Source organism: Apium graveolens, chromosome 6 (assembly GCF_009905375.1).
Source record: "Apium graveolens cultivar Ventura chromosome 6, ASM990537v1, whole genome shotgun sequence".
In the NCBI taxonomy this organism is placed as follows: domain Eukaryota; kingdom Viridiplantae; phylum Streptophyta; class Magnoliopsida; order Apiales; family Apiaceae; genus Apium; species Apium graveolens.
The window spans coordinates 113,141,760-113,155,097 of NC_133652.1; positions in this window are offsets into that span (position 1 = coordinate 113,141,760).

Sequence of the window (13,338 nt, forward strand, 5' to 3'; positions counted from 1 at the left end):
TGAGACAATTCAACGGATAAGGATAAATCAGTTATCCTTCAAGTTATAAAATACTCCAGAAAAATAATTGATTTTTATTAACAGTTAATATTTCGACGGATGATCAAAGTCGATGGATAATGAGCATCCGTCGGGATGTAAATTTTGACTTAGCCAAAATTTTATCCAAAGCAGAAAAATTAATTAAATTTCTGGCTGCATTATAACTTGCAAAATATCTGAAATAGTTCAAGAATAATTAAGCATACCTAACTCACTTACCAACCTTGAAAAGGTGGATTCATCAAGTGGCTTGGTAAATATGTCTACAAGCTGCTTTTCACTTGGAACAAAATGAAGTTTCACAGTACCATTCATCACATGTTCCCTTATGAAGTGGTACTTGATATCTATGTGCTTTGTTCTTGAATGCTATACTGGATTTTCAGTTATGGCAATTGCACTTGTGTTATCACAGAAAATGGGAATTCTATCCACTTGTAGACCATAGTCCAACAATTGGTTTTTCATCCACAAAATCTATGCACAGCAACTACCAGTAGCAATATATTCAGCTTCAGCTGTAGAAGTATAAACTGAATTTTACTTTTTACTAAACCAGGACATAAGCTTGTTCCCTAAAAATTGACAGGTTCTTGTTGTACTTTTTCTGTCTATTCTACAACCTGCATAATCTGCATCTGAATAACCAGTTAGATCAAAACCAGAATCTCTAGGATACCAAATGCCAAGTTTTGGTGTTCCCGTGAGATATCTGAAAATTCTCTTAATAACTACTAAGTGAGATTCTCTAGTATCAGCCTGAAATCTAGCACAAAGACAAGTAGCAAATATTATATCTAGCCTACTAGATGTTAAGTACAGAAGTGAGCCAACCATGCCCCTATAGCTTGAAATATCCACAGTCTTTTCATTAGTGTTTAATTCAAGCTTAGTTGCAGTGGTCATAGGAGTTTTTGCAGATGTGCAACCCATTAGATCAAACTTCTTTAAAAAATCATGAATGTATTTAGTTTGACTAATGAATATTCCATCACTAACTTGCTTAACTTGTAAACCAATAAAGTAAGTTAGTTCTCCCAGCATACTCATCTCATACTTACTTTGCATCAATTTGGCAAACTTTTTGCAAAGTTTTTCATTTGTAGAGCCAAAAATAATATCATCTACATAAATTTGAACAAGTATACTAGAGCCAATAATATTTCTAAAGAATAAAGTTTTATCAACAGTACCTCTTGTGAAGTGGTTTTACAAAAGAAACTTTGATAAAGTGTCATACCAGGCTCTAGGTGCTTGCTTTAGTCCATAAAGAGCTTTCAAAAGATATTAGACATGATTTGGGAAATTTGGATCTTCAAAACCAGGAGGCTGACTAGAATAGACTTCCTCCTCCAAATCCCCATTCAGAAAAGCACTTTTGACATCCATTTGATAGACCTTGAAATTGGCATGAGCTGCATAGGCTAATAAAATTCTGATGGCTTCAAGTCTTACAACATGAGCAAAAGTTTCATTAAAATTTATTCCTTCTTGTTGACAATAGCCCTTAGCAACCAATCTAGCTTTGTTCCTGACCACTATACCATTTTCATCCATCTTGTTTCTGAATACCCATTTGGTGTCAATTGGATTCTTTCCTTTGGGTTTGGGTACCAGCTTTCATACCTTGTTCCTTTCAAATTGGTTTAGCTCCTCCTGCATAGCTAAAATCCAATCAGGATCCAATAAATCTTCTTCTACCTTCTTTAGTTCTTCCTTAGATAGGAAGCTGCTATATAGACATTCTTCTTGAGTTGCTCTCCTTGTTTGAACTCTAGAAGATGCATCACCAATGATAAGCTCAAAAGAGTGATCTTTAGTCCATTTTCTCTGTTGAGGTAGATTAGCTCTAGATGAAGAGACCTCATTGTTGTCTTGATGTGTGACTGAGTTTTGATTATTAGAAACTCCCCCTGAGTTTGTGAATCTTTGATTTGAGAAAGGGGAACTTTCTGTAAGTGATCAATTCTGACTTTCAGCTTCTCTTAATGACCCGACGGATGGTGTACTTTGTGTTCTGACGGATGAAGCTTATTGTCTCCCGACGGATGAAGCATTTTGTAACTCGACAGATGTTGAATTATGTTCTTCATTAGTTGTAGATTTTTCTGCATTATCCTTATTCACTGTTTCTTGATCACTTTCATCATCACTGTCATCACTAACCATTTCCACATTATCAAACTTGAGGCTTTCATAAGAATCTTCATCTTTCAGTCCTTCAATCTTTTTATCATCAAACACAACATGTATTGACTCCATAACAATGTTGGTTCTAAGATTGTAGACTCTATATGCTTTTCCCACAGCATATCCAACAAAAATTCCTTCATCTGCTTTAGCATCAAACTTTCCATGTTGATCAGTTTGATTCCTCAAGATAAAATATTTGCAGCGAAAGACATGAAGAAAATTTAGGGCTGGTTTCTTGTTCTTGAACAATTGGTAGGGTGTCATACACTTTGCTTGATTAATCAAAGAAATATTATGAGTGTAGCAAGCAGTATTGACACAGCTTCAGCCCAAAAATATGTTGGTAACTTTGATTCTTCAAGCATTGTCCTTGCAGCTTTAATAAGAGATTTGTTCTTTCTTTCCACTCTTCTATTTTTTTGTGGAGTTCTTACTGCAAGAAACTCATGCATTATCCCATTCTCTTCATAAAATGATCTTATCACAGAATTCTTGAACTCAATTCCATTGTCACTCATGATTCTTCTTACTTTAAAATCAGGATGATTGTTGACTTGCCTTTTGTGATTGATGTTGATTTCACTAGCTTCATCTTTAGACTTTAGGAAATATGTCCAAGAGAACTTTGAGAAATCGTCTACAATTACAAGGCAAAATCTTTTTCTTAAGATGGACAACACATTAACTGGTCCAAATAGATCCATGTGTAGCAATTGCAAAGGTTCTTCAATTGTTGAATCGAGCTTCTTTCTGAATGATGCTTTAATCCGCTTCTCCTTTTGGCAGGCATCACACAATCCATCCTTAAAAAATTCCACTTGAGCAAATCCTCTAACCAGTTCTTTCTTGACAAGCTCATTCATGGTCTTGAAGTTTAGATGGGACAACTTCTTGTGCCATAGCCAACTTTCATCTTGACTTACTTTACTGAGAAGACAATTGATAGATTCTGTATTATATGAGTTGAAGTCAGCTAGAGACACATTTCCTTTTCTCACTCCAGTGAGAACCACTTTATTGCTTCTTTTGTTTGTCACAACACAGGCTTCTGAATTGAAGGTTACTGAATTGCTCTTATCACAAAATGGGTTGATGCTCAACAAATTGTGTTTGAAACCATCCACTAGGGCAACCTCTTCAATGATGACATTGTCTTTTGAAATCAAGCCATATCCCACAGTATAACCTTTGTTGTTATCTCCAAAAGTAATACTTGGGCCAGATCTTTCCTTGAACTCTGTGAGCGGGTAGAATCTCCAGTCATGTGCCTTGAACAACCACTATCTAGGTACCAAAGATTCTTTATGTTTCCCTGCACACATCAAAATTAAATCAAGTTGATTTTGGTACCCAAGTTTCATTGGGTCCTGCCTTGTTAGCTTTTTTTCTTTAGTTTCTTAGGTTTGATCTCATTTGACTTGGGAATTTCTGATTCATCCTTAGTCATTTGAGTTGGACCTTTGAAACCAGTCATTAAAACAGAATTATCATGCACATTTTGATTAGCAGGAAAAGGCATGTTGTTTGCAAACATGTTATTCCAGTAAGGCATGTTAAATGGCATTTGTGACATACTAAATGCAGCATAATAAGGATTAGGTGTAAATGGCATATTAGCAAATTGTGCATTCATATTCTGAGTAGACATAGCATTCATGGGCATAGAAGGCATGACATTCATGTTGGGAAAAGAAGAGGGTACGGATATAGGAGTAGGCATGGCAAGTTTGCAATTAACAGACAGATGATTAACACTACCACACTTAACACAGACTTTTCTTGGAGCATACTTATCATGTGTGTAATTATTATGTTTGTAAATCCCTACTTTCCCATTTCTATTATTTTTCTTTTTACTTTCTGTTTTAACCTCAATCTTTTCTAATCTGTCATTCAATTGCTTGACGGACAGATGACCAACATTAACTTTCTTCTCCTTCTTCACATGACTTGATTCTCCTGGAACAAAGTTTTTAGAAACTGATCCATATTTTTCATTCAACTTGGCAAGTTTGGCTTTGCTCACAGGTTTGCTCATAGCCGACGGATGTGGCTCTTTGTCACTCGACGGATAATCCTTTTGACAATGGAAAATATCAGTGAGAGACTCACTATCTTCACAATGGAAGTGCTCATATTGCTGAATTAGCAGCTGTATCTTATTCTCCCTTACTTACTCAGTATCATCACAAATAATCTGGATAGTGTCCCAAACCTCTTTGGTTATTTTGCAGTTAATGATGTTATCAAACATATCACCATCAACTCCATTGAATAATATATTCATGGCCTTCTTGTCTTTCTTGACTTGCTCAATATCAGTATCTGACCATTCATGCCTAGGCTTGGGAACAGATGGTTCATTTCCTGTTGCAGCTCTCATTGGTACATGAGGACCTCTCTCTATGTAATCCACATAGGCCTCATCTTGAGAAAGAAGATATAGATGCATTTTCACCTTCCAGTAGTGATAATTGTCTTTGTCCAGAAAAGGAATTTTAACTCCAACATCCTTCTTGTTCATCTTGATGTTTGTTGTGATCTTTACACTCTTTGTACTTCAAGATCTTGCTCCGATACCAATTGTTATTCCCTAACAATACAACAATACCTGGATTTAGATGCAGCTGGAAAAGAATGCTTCAACTTAATGAACTTGATGAATTTCGACTTCAAGCGTACGAGAATAACAAAATGTATAAGGAAAAGGTGAAGAGGTGGCACGATAGGAAGCTACATCCTAAGTTATTCATGCCGGGGCAACAAGTTCTCTTATTCAACTCTCGTCTCTGACTTTTTCCTGGGAAGTTGAAATCGAGGTGGTCTGGACCTTTTATTGTCAAAACTATGTTTCCACATGGAGCGGTGGAAATTTTTGAGAATGATCCGGACCAAGCATTCAAGGTTAACTGTCAGCGTTTGAAGCACTACTATGGGGACATGGCAAACCGAGAAGTGGTTAGTGCCATTTTGTTGACTACTTGAGAAAGGTACGCAACGTCAAGCTAATGACGAAAAAGAAGCGCTGCGTGGGAGGCAACCCATGATTTGTTGTTACAGGAACCCTTAGAAGTTAATAACCTATCCAAAAACACAAAAAAATCAGAAAAACGGGGCTGAAATTTTTTTTTCCCAGTGACCCCCTGAGCGCCCGCTCAGATTTGCTGAGCGACCGCTCAGGGGTCGACTGCCAGAAAATTTTTTAAGTTCATAAAAAAAAAATCAGAAAAAAGACCAATTTTAGCCCATAAACCCACGATTTGTTCCCACTACCCCATCATTTTAACCCTTAATCCCCAACCCTAATCTAATTTAACCTATTCCACACCCTATATATACATACACATATCCTACATATCTCCCACAAACTTCCTACACTTAAACTCTCTCCCAAGCACCAAAACTCAGTTCTTAAACACTTTTATTGGAGAATCAATGGCACCCAAGAGAGCACGAACTATTGATAGCAGCAGCACAGTCCCTACTGCTGATTCATCAAGGGGTACTGCTGCAAGGCCTCGGTTGACTGACAGAGCTGCGGAGGAGGAGTACACTAGGCTTTTGGGGAAGCCGATTCTGAAGGAGAGAGGGTTTTTACCATCGGGGAGGGATGGTGAGTTGCTACCCATGATTGCAGAGAAGGGGTGGATAACTTTTTGTGAGTCGCCCGAAGCAGTGCCGATGAGCGTGGTTCGCGAGTTCTATGCGAACGCGAAGGCCGAAAAGAATGGGTTTTCTGTGGTCCGAGGGCTGACGGTTGATTATCACCCTGCGGTGATTCGCCGTGTGATTGGACAGCGAGAGAGGAAGCCCGAGGAGGAGAACTGGAATGAGAAGACTGCTGAGGATTTTGACTTGGATTTGATTTGTGCGACTCTCTCTAGACCGGGCACAGTTTGGACCTTCAAGACCGGCACTAATGAGTATCGTCACTTCCCGGCGATCGCTATGAACAGGTATGCCCGTGCATGGAATGCATTTATTTGTGCTAATATTTTGCCTTCTTCGCATGCACACGAGGTCACAGTTGAGAGAGCACAGTTGTTGTGGGGAATTCTTAATGAGGAGTACTATGTGGACCTTGGTGAGTTTATCTACCAAGGAATTCTGAAGTTTTTGAGGGGAGCTAAGCATATGAACATCCCTTATACATCCACGGGTACGAAGCTGTGCCGAGCAGTAGGAGTGAACTGGCCGGCTCATGAGCAGTTGCAGTTGCCGGCAGTTCTGATTGATTCTGGTACTCTGAATGGGATGCAGGAGTGGACCGGTTGTGAGCCCGAGGAGCATGGGCTGGGTTATCATCTTCCAGGAGGGCGTCCAGCATGAGGTGCTACTATGGCTAGGCCTGGGCATGATGAGGCTGGTTCTTCGAGAGCTCAGGAGGGTGCTGGGATGGCTGATACCCAGTATAGGAGGCTTTCACGGCGGATGGATGCCATGTACGAGACGCAGAGCAGGTTTGCTCAGGAGCTCACCCTTCCGTTAGGGACTGCTTTTCGGGGCCTTGGAGCTGATATCCAGTGGCCAGTTTTTGGTGAGGACTCTGCATACCCGCCGCCTGATACTCCACCCACTGAGGGTGATGATGATGATGATTCCGAGTAGGTATACCCTGTGTTCCTTTCTACTACTTTCACTGGGGACAGTGAAGATTTTAAGTTTGGGGGTGGTAGTTAAGGAATACTGTGTGTGTGTCATATAGCTGCATATTCATGATAGTTTAGTTTATATAGTTGCATAATTTATGCCATATAGTTTTTTTTAGCTTTATTTGTTTATCATGTCATGTAATTCATGCATTTACCATGATCCCTTTTGCGATGATTTATCGACTGAATTGTGATATTGATGCGAGTGTAGTGATAGTATTAAAGTGATATTAAGTCGTGTAGGTTGATATGCATGCTAGAAGCACTAGTAATTTCACTAAGTCTTAGAGAATGCGTAAGGGCTAGATTGTTGTTATGATTTGATTGTTTTTGAGGTTAATCTATTTATTATGCTTAGAATTCGATAATAGGTTCTTAGTGATAAAGGCATGAAAAAAAAATTGGAGTAAAAAATGGAATTTGTTGCTAGTTGTGGCTAGGCGTCAAATGGCTAGTAGCCGGCTCGCATGTTGTGCGAGTAGTCTAGGGTTGAGCAAGATGGAGCGAAACGCACTTGCTCAGAAATTTTATAAAAAAAATATATATATATATATATAATAATTTTTGCGGTGTTTATGCATAATTGATCAGGAGTGGGCTCTTTGGTATTCGAGTTATTAAGTTCTTAGGGGACTTTGTGCCTAGTGACCTAAGGCTTTTAGAGTCTGGGATCCGCTAACCTAACGCTCGTTACATGGATACCATTGTATAAGTCTTTTGTGGACCTCACTCATTGCACGGTCAAATAAGCATTTATGTGTGAATAAAAAGCATGATTCCGTAATAAGCTCCAGAATTCTTGTAGTGTTGTATGTCACTTTGTGCCTAGAATTTTTATTCTTTGTATAATCATGTGATTGCCTTGAGGATAGTCGAGTCATAATAATTGGTCTAGTTCTGAAGCATATCTGTTAAGCATCTACACACACCATGTTTCTGGCTGTATGTTCGTTTGCATGAGTTTATTGATCTTTAGTCGTCTAACTGCATTTGTTGAGATGTTGCAATTTTGTTGGTTCGTTCGTAGTAAGGGGGATCGCTGCATTTTGATATAGATTGCATTCATGCATGTTTTTATTTGTTTTTGAGTCTGTGACGCTTAAGGACAAGCATCAATTTAAGTTTGGGGGTATGATAAGTGGAATTTTATACCACTTAGAACATCTTAAAATGGCTTAAATTGGTGCATTGAAATCAAGTATTTTGTGTATTTGATGCGTTTTTCTAGTGTTTATGCATTTCAGGGTATTAGTTGCATTTCGGAGGAGTAATCATCAAGAATAAGCCTTGGAATGTGTTCATCATTGAGAGAGTGAAGAAATGGGCAGATTACGGCGAAGAAATGGAGCAAACTCAGGAATTTTCTAGAAGGGTCCTGAGCGCCCGCTCAGCAATGTTGAGCGGCCGCGCAGGAAGCTGAGCGCCCGCTCAGCTATGCTGAGCGGCCGCGCAGGGTCGGAAAAAAAAGATAATTTATTTTAGGACTTTTATTTCTGTTTGGCTTCCACTTCTATGTAATCTGAGTTTTATGGGACTATTATATAAGTAGATTTGGAGACATTTTCAAGAGAGAGGATCGTGGTATTACGCAAGGAGCGAAGGAGATAAGGAAGAAGACCGTTTTAGTACACAGCAACGAAGAGGGAGCATATTTTCTTGTGATTCTTGTTTCGTTGTAACGTTGGATGCTAGTTTTCTTACTTTGAACCTATTTACTCTTGTGACGTACTCTGATTTAATATAATTAGTTTAGTTATTATTTTCTTGTGTTTGTTTATCATGATTTCATATGAACCCATGATGACGATAAGTGCTATTATGGGCTAATCGTGATCATGGGGTTGCAACGGATTTACTATGGAATTCTTTAGTTAATTGTTTAATACTTTAGTGTGTGATGATTGTATGATATCTAGTATTGGTTGTGCGTATTCGTCTTATGTGCGTCGCGAACATATAAGATAGGGTGTTAATCTCTTGTGAAGCGACGGTGGATCTTGAGACTTAGAACTTGCCATGCTAGCATAGGTTCATGTACATTGTGCATGATTAGTGGGTAACTCTAACAGTTTTATTTGCCCTATGTAATCAAAAGGAATAACTTGTGCTTAAATCGTTGTGTTGTCAATTTCTGTAGACATATAGGAACTCAACATAATTGATGACTATTCAACTTCTATCTTAATTATGGATGTTTGGTAGAATGGTATTAGTACAATGAAAGTTGGCTTTTATCAGTTTCATGTTATTCGATTAATATCATCACTGTCACATGCTAAAGGAAATAACAATGACTATTGAAGGAAGTAGTAATGAAGTTGTGATCTCATGAGTGTTTTATTATTGATAATTTGAAGTGTTAATTAAGTGATTAATTAAGTAGTTAATTGTAGTTAATATTTAGTCAACAATTCTAAGTGTTAGTGTCTTAACATTGAGAAGTAATCATACATTGGTGAGTGAGTCTAATTAGACAATAAATTAGTCTGAGTCTCTGTGGGAACGAACTAGAAAGCATTCTATATTACTTGCGAACGCGTATACTTGCGTGAATATTAGAGTGTGTTTTCGCCCTAACATTTTTATTCAAAGATTATTAATATTCAAGGTTGGAATATTAATATCCAGTTCTGTAACTCATTTATGAATACTTACAGTAATTTTCTCCCGTTTCGTAAAATCAGCATTTTTCGGAGAAAATATTTCAAAAATACTCAAACACATTTCCTATCATCCAAATATATTTTATATATTAGGAAATATATTTTAAGTATTTATACAAATCAAAACTTTGGTCAAAAGATCCATCTCCTTTATTTCAAGACCAACGATATTTTTATTCGGAAGAAAGGCTGACAGAACAGTTTTATTTTTATATAAAATACTTCCAAATGCTAGAATGACTTGAAATTTGATATGGATCATTTAAATGGTATTTTCTAAGTATGGTAAAAATTTCATAGCATTCAGAGAATTTTTGTCCGGACAAAAAAATCGAGGTAGTCGGTCCCACAGTTGACCATGTTTGACCTAGTTACCATTGACTAAAGTTGACCAAAACTTTCAAGACATTATTTTATAATATTTAGGTAATTATGATATTTTTTATGATATTTATTTAAGAGTTTTTCGGGTGGTCATAATTAATGGTGCTTAATCCTTAATTAAAGTAATTAAAGAATGATTAAAAGGAAAATATATATTTAATATATATATATATATCAGCTGAGATTTAAATGAATACTAGCTTGTTCTTCCTTCCCACTTGTAAAGAAACACAACCTACTTGCCATGTCATCAATCCATGTGATACACTCCATCCACCATTCAATCCTTCTTAAATCTCAACCATTCAATCCACCCAACTTCTCCTATAAATAAACCCTCACCCCAACCCATTTTCCTCAAGCTAAAGAGCCACAAAGTTGCTGGGATTTTTTTCAAGAAGTGCTTCTCTTCATCTCTTTCAAATTCTATACCCACATTTCTTCTCAAAAACCTTCTCTCTCTTCTATATACTTACATATATACAAGGTTTTTGAAACCCAAGCTTAGCTTCACCCAACCAAGCTTTATCCCAATAAGTGAGCTCATCCACTACCACTTCCCGGCCTCCCGAAGGGCTGCCCAAGTTCGACCAAAGTGTCAAAATCCGGCCGAACCTCCAGCGAATTTTTCCGGCGAACTTTTCCGACCGTTTTTCAAAAGTGGTTAGTTTTAGCTTCTTATATGAGTTATTTGTATTTAAGCTTTGTACTTAACTTCTCTACTTTATCTTAAGCTCTAATACAAGTTCTCTTATAAAGGAAGTTCTCGGGGAGAACTTAGATTCGAACTCGGAATTCGAATAAGTACTTGATCTTCATAAAAATCATTCCAACGAGAAGATCTAAAAAGAAAAGTACTTTATCTCCAAGGGAGATTATATTTGACACAAGTACGAGTTAGCCAATTATTTCTTGCACTTTAATTGGATCTTGGCTAACACTCATTCGTGCTCATAAAATAATTACGAAGTTTAAGTGTAATCCCTTCTAGCATCTTTAGTGCTCTCCGGGGGATTATTACTTGTCTCATATAAACACTTCGTAATTTGTCAAATCTTAAAACGGATCGTACGAGTTAGACAATTACTTAACGCTCTTTAACTGGATCTTGTCTAACTAATAACGTAGATATAAAATATTACGAAGTAAAAGTGTAATCCCTTCTAACATCTTTAGTGTTCCGGGGGATTATAGTTTATCTCATATAAACTACTTCGTAATCATCCGTTATTTAAAGACGGATTAAATCCACGAGTTAGCCAATTATTTTCACGCTCTTTAATTGGATCTTGGCTAACACATATCGTGAATATATACAATTACGAGACATATCGTATAAGCCCCTTCTAACATCTTTCAGTGTTTCGTGGGGTTATTATTCGATATATATAAACTACTCGTAATTATTCGTCTAAACTTCAAAAGCACGATCTTACGCCAATTACTTGCACTTCTGTTATTTGGATCTTGGCTAAGAATCATAAAACTTATACAAGTGCTTGAAGTTAAAAGTATACTTTGACCACATAAGTGTCAAAACATAAGTATACTAAAATCCTTAAGCCTACGAGCGTAAAGGATAAGTTACAATCCCGAGATTGTAACTAAAGTATTCTTCAATTTATAAATAAGTAATCGAAAGAAAAAGAATACTAAAGAAGTCATAAGCGATACATGCTTTATATAAAAGACTTCTCATATTATTCCACAACTTCGTTAAACCTATAAAGGAGTAATTATAAAAAAACTTAGACTACCATTTATTATCTTAAGTCAAGTATTCTTATTTAGTTTTAATATTGTTATTTGAATATTATACTATTTGTGGGCTAGTACAGTAACATACTAGTTCAAACCATCTTTTCTATACTTGGTTTGTTTCGTGGATTGTCTTATTAGTTTTGTAGTGAGATGAAGTGACGTGAGGTGATTCTCGCTCTAAGACCCAAGTCCTAGACGTACTAACGGGGATTTAGTAGTCTTCGCACCGTGAAGAAGAGGAAAGACCCAAGACCGGATCACTAAGATACAAGACCGACAAAAGCTAAGGAAGCCAAGTCCACACAAAGGCTCTACAACAACTTTGAAGAAATAGCGGGGAGTTATTGTCTAAGATAAGTTGTGTAGGTAATACATTTATTTTGAGGTGGTGACCCTTGTGTTACGCACCAAGACAAATACTTGTAAAGGGTGTAAAGGCTTCTCCTCCTACTAAAGGAGCGAGGTTATTATAAGGGAAAATCCCGAGTCCGGGAGAGGAGCTCGGGGACTGGAGTAGGGGTGAGCGAATCTATTAGAGGTTGCGCCATCGCGAACCAGGATAAAATCACCGTGTGGTATTTTCTTTACTTGCACTTTATCTTCTGCACATATAAACTGCATAACCACTCGGTATAGTTTTAAAAAGGGATAAAATATTTTTAAAAATGCCACAACAATTTTTTAATTGGTAATTAAGCTATTCAACCCCCCTTCTAGCTTAAAATAGCCCTCTTACGGGACCTAACAAAAAGTTCGATTAAGACAGAGTGACCAGCTCCAGATGGTCTACCCCTCGAGGAACCGGCCTGCGACCTTTCGGTTCCCTTCCTCGAGGCACGTTGAACAAGCACCATCATCGCCTTATCCATTTCCTTCCTTATTCCATTATTCAAAATCTTCTGCAAAGAGTCACCAGCCTCTAAAAACAAACAAACAAGAGGAAAAAAATGAGATAATTGACAAACAGCAAAAGCCACAGCAAAAAAAAAGAGGGGAAGAAAGAGAGGGCAAACCCCTTACAATCATGCATTTCCAAAAAACTTAACTCCTTTAATTGCAAATGGGTATACACTGATGTCAACCCCTGAAACTCATTCAACTCACTATCGTCACACTTTTCCAAATTATTCAGATAATCGATAGTCAACTGACTTACCTTCCCACAAGGTTTCACAAATCCTAAATCAGCCCCCCCAATATACAACCACTTCGAGTGGTATCCGGAGTTCGAGGATCGAACGCTAACAATCTTAACCCACTTGTAAGGACAATCGAAGTAAACTTGACCGTCGTGATACCGAACCGCATATATTGAGAATAAGAGCTTAAAAGACGGTACCCGACCCTTATCATAACACAAAGCTACAAATCCACTAAGCTGCGCTATGGAATTCGGTGTTAGTTGACTCACCCCGCAACTAATCGCCTCGAACATCGCCAAGAAAAAGGGATGCATTGGCAACCGAAGGCCGAAGTGAAACATAATCATCGGTATCCCATGCATCCCATATTCTGGCATCATCCAAACTCTCTCATTAGCTGTCGACACCCGATACCGATACCCATTCGACAGATCCACATACTGCTTCAACTTATATAACGGTGGGTTCTTGGTAATATAGTAACTTAAATAATTCAAACTA